The sequence below is a fragment of the Octopus bimaculoides genome, chromosome 7 (assembly GCF_001194135.2).
Source record: "Octopus bimaculoides isolate UCB-OBI-ISO-001 chromosome 7, ASM119413v2, whole genome shotgun sequence".
Taxonomy (NCBI): Eukaryota; Metazoa; Mollusca; class Cephalopoda; order Octopoda; family Octopodidae; genus Octopus; species Octopus bimaculoides.
This window is the reverse complement of record NC_068987.1, coordinates 100,045,833-100,050,747: the sequence shown is the minus strand read 5'-3', so window position 1 is coordinate 100,050,747 and position 4,915 is coordinate 100,045,833.

The following is a 4,915-nucleotide window of genomic DNA, read 5'->3' as shown; positions in this document are numbered from 1 at the left end:
TTTCTATTTTGTGTTATAGAACCGAAAAATATTTTTGTATTCGAATTTATTTCATGTAAAAAATTGTCTTATTTCGATAATTTCAACCAATCACTGACGTCCATTCAGCCGATATACATTAAGTGCCGACTACATAAACAAACGATTCTTCGTTTTATTTGCTTTTTTTCATTTTAAATTTGCTTTAACCCTAACCCTAACCCTAACCCTAAACCTAACCCTAACCCTAACCCTAAGGTTAGGGTTAGGGTTAGAGTTAGGGTTAGGGTTAGGGTTAATTGTTTCAGAATCGTTTGTTTATGTAGTCGGTACTTAATGTGTATCGGCTGAATGGACGTCAATGATTGGTTGAACTTACAGAAATACGACAACTTTAACATGGAATAATTTATGGATTTCTTGTTTTTTTAAGAGAAAAAGATGTTTTATATGACATATCCTACAAGTGTTCCAAGTTTCAAAGTGTTTCGTTAATGAAAAATGTGGCCCCCGTTTTAAAAAAGATCCCTTTCATCTTATTGCCTTTTAACCACCTCTGACCCTCTTAATAATTATTCTTCATTGATGACGTATAGGTCCCCCAAACTATGGATTTCGGTAACCTATAGTTAAATCTGCCATTTCATTATGAAAGATTTAGAAGACATTATTTAAACAGCTCCCTTACTGCAAATAAGATTTCTAATTTATTTCAATTATGTTCTGTTGTAACACTGTATTCTGATATTACGAAATAACATTCCCCGTTCTCTAAGTATCTTGGGAAAAATATGTAATTGATAATAGAAAGACATTCGCATTTTCAAAAGCTATAAATAGGTCGATTGTTCATAGCTACAAAATTTCAGACAGTATAATGTTATAACTACAAGTTTACCATTTGTGATATTCTAGAAAAGGATAATTCTTTAGTAAGAAATACTTATTTTGCAATTCGGAGTGTAAATTTCGTGACGGATGAATAATTTGACATGGAAGAGACTGTGGCACGTCGATAAGGATATGTACAGCTGTTGAAAGTCTGCAAAGGTATTCAGCGTCATTCAAGGTTAATTTGACTCTAGAACATCATTGTTTAAATTAACTTAAAATTAGTACAATAACGTCATTTGATGTTGTTAATGCATTTCATTTTGTTTATTCGGGTCCATAAAATTCTGAATGTATAAATAATAAATATGCGGGCAGTATATAGCTTTCTTGTTTGTTGGGAAAATAATACTGCAATAAACTGGCATGGAGATTGGTTTAATGCAAGCGAATGCACTAAACCGTCAGGATAAAACCCATCTGACAAATTTCAATATTAAATCTATTTACAACGAAGACTTCTATTATCTAAATCTGCACAAACTTTTCGAATTTAATTGGATATCATTTCTACTCTTTATATATTGACTTCCATTCTCAATTGTTTAAAAATATCGAAAAAAACGGAAGACGTCGATCAAGTGTGAGTAATAAGTTAGAAATGATATACGCCTTTCTCCTTTTTGTCCCACGAAAGTTCCCATCTAAGATTATATCAAAGAATTTTTGGAATGGGTAAAAAATATCTAACCAAACATTGAATAAATTTTATCATAAGAGGGAAGGCATAAATTTCAATCGAAACTCATTGGGCACTTACATGATGCATACATGAGTCAATAGTTATCTAAAACCATGCACTATCATTTAGTATGATATATTTTGGTTATTTGACAATAGTTAATTATCTCAGCAATATAGAATTGTCAGTTGCCAAATGTATAACCATGACATTAAAATAATTTTAAAAATCTAAATAAAATATTTACTTTCATATGTATCTGGACAACTAAGTTCACAGCTCAGCACAGTTAGGTTAAATGAATGTATACATTTTGCCCAAAATATATAAATATATATAAGTATATATGAAGCATAACGTTGAATGCACTAGTAATATGCAAAATATGTTGGACTTACATGGCGATAAAATTTTGCTTTTGATCCATTTACATTAACCATATGTAGATTTGATTTCACGATAAATTTTTATTTCAATTAGTAAAGTATATTTCTCTATGTTGGAATACATGCCGTGATATTGAATGATATAATTTTCTTATCATTTGACTTATTGCCAACATTTACAGGAAATGTAACACTTACATTTGGAGATATATGTCCATGCCTTGCAATTTTTGTATCAACATGTCATCATTTTGCTTAGATAAATCCAACTATCCATCCTTTTCCCCCGCTCACTATTTCTGGGAGGTTTGAGTTCACAGGCACCTTCTTCATTCAGTGACGTGTCCTGCAGAAGCTATTGATATTATCCAGCCAGCTCATCATCGGTCTACGCATAGGTTGCTGCATTTTGACTTGACTTGATGAATACATCTCGTAATTATTTTCTGTAACAGTCTAATCATGTCTGTAATACGGGAGTTATGGTCACAAAATCCGTACAAATAGCGGTTAGACGTGGAGAAGCTCCTCAATTTCCAAGTTACGCACTCTCTCCGGTAGCATTACGCTTTTGCCCATTATACATTTATGATGCTAAGAGATGATAGAAATTAATGTTACACATTTGGGCTTTTCCAATATGCCCATACGCCTATTATTAGTTAAATAGTGGTGTGCGTTGAACTGCGGTAGCAACGTATATTGTAGTATCTGTCGGCTGGTATTCAAAATCATCATTGTGCTACTTCACTCGTCAGAAAATGATCTTCAGAATACGCTCAATGAGTTCGCTACCACGTGGAAGGAAGGGATGCAAAGTAATGCCAGGAAGATTGATACATTGGTGCACGTAAGTAGATCTCGTCCCGGCTGTTATATATCTTATATATCAGAATCGAAAGTATTCGTCAACGTATTTCCTACAAAGCTGCTTGCTGCGGGTGTTTGTGTTGCTTTCTATTATGAATTCTGTATAACGCTCCCCGTATCTGTTTCTATCTTTACATTTATCTATCATACTAATGATAACTTTTATTCGGACGCATCCATGCTGTATGTTTGCTTTGTGACATATATGCAGGCATCTATACGTACATGCATACATACATATAGACATACATACATACGTACATACATATAGTCAGACATACGTACGTGCATATACACATATGTAGAAGCATCTATATCTGTATATACATGCTCACACACACTTATAATCACTTACACTTGCGTATGCGTATATATGTGGTCATGTATGCGTATGTGTGTGATCTTGCATATGAGTGTGTATACTGAACGAAATTTCGTACGATTTTCAAGAAGATAATTATAATCGCATGGTGTCAGACAACAGATAATATAACGTGTTACTGGCGGAAGACTGAGTTCAATGTGATTAAACCTACAAATACATGGATGCCATACGAACATTTTATCCAGGTAATCTTATTTGCTACTTTTGTCTACATTTTATCTACCATCTCCTCTTATACAGATGTGTGGATATGTTCGCTCTCATTGTAGTGCAAGGAAGGAAATCTTTGAAACTATTTCACTTCATTCCTAGAAATTAGCGGAAAATATTATTCACTAATATATTGGATTCCTCTAATCTTTAATTGACCATATCAACCTCAAGATTAATAGCCAACATATTTCTCTTCCTGTCTTATATTACACTCCTTGATCTTATAAGCTTTTTGTTTTGCTCTTCGAGATGTATTCTTAAATTACGAAATAACGTTGAATTAATGATTATCGATGAGATTTGGGTTAGGTTTTTTTTTAATCATTCATTAATCCACTGGATGTTCTCTTGATTCCCCATTTCTAGTCATTAAAAATTGAATGAACACGTTAATGAAGTTTGTGAAAATCACTCTATTACCTTAAAGCATTCCGCCAAGCATTTTCTTAAATATCGAAACAGTTTAGGAAGACTCTCCTAATTGGACCTCAGAGCAGATTCATATGCATAGAAATAAGTGCAGTTGCTTCTGATGTTGATAGCCTAATGTATAGCTTTGCAATGCACACTCATTGCATATATGAAGAGGTTATCATAGTGTATATATATATTATGTACATAGCAAAGATATATGTATCATACATCTCAAACAACAATGCATATAATATGTGTATATGAGCGTGTGTAAGGATATGTTCGCATGTTTGTGATTGTGTATCTATTTGAGAATCTTTGGATGTTGAGAGAGCATTAATTTCAGGCACTAATGTGAAAGTGCCTCATTCATGAGTTACAGAATGAGCATGATATCGGTCATGTCACACATTGTAATCTTACGTGATTTCGTACTGTGTTTCAAAGCCGATACCAACATTGCATTTTGTTTATGGAATAAATATGCGTGTGCGTATATGCGTGTGTTTTGTGTGTTGGTACGTGCATGTGTGTGAACGTGTATGTGTATGCATGGGTAAATATGTACATATGTGTACGTACGTATATAGGTGTGTTTTTATATGTATACATTTTAGTGTATGTGCGTGATTAGTTCAATGCGACGTTAAACACTTCTGCGAGCGTGTATGTGTGTGTGTGAGAGCGTGTGTGGGTGCGTGTGAGCGTGTACGTGTGTTTGCGTGTTTATTTGTGTGTGTACAGACTGTAGTAAAACATTTAAAAGGATACATGGCATCAGTGCAGGCTTTGGTTATCTACGGTATATTTGTGGAGATAATTCTTCTTTAACGTTCTGTTTTCTTTCTCTATTTCCCGTTCATTATTATTATACAACGTCTACTATGGTCCCGCTGGACTCAGAAATAGTTATAATAACGATGTGCAGAATGTAATAGCTTCTGATCTCTGTTCTTAGGACCATACTGACATCCTTTTAAATTAAAATGTTTTACTTGCAACATAACGTTCCTTGATAAACATTTATCAAGCAGGGTCAATTTAAATTTCACTAGTGGTCTTCGTATATATATATATATATATATATATATATAT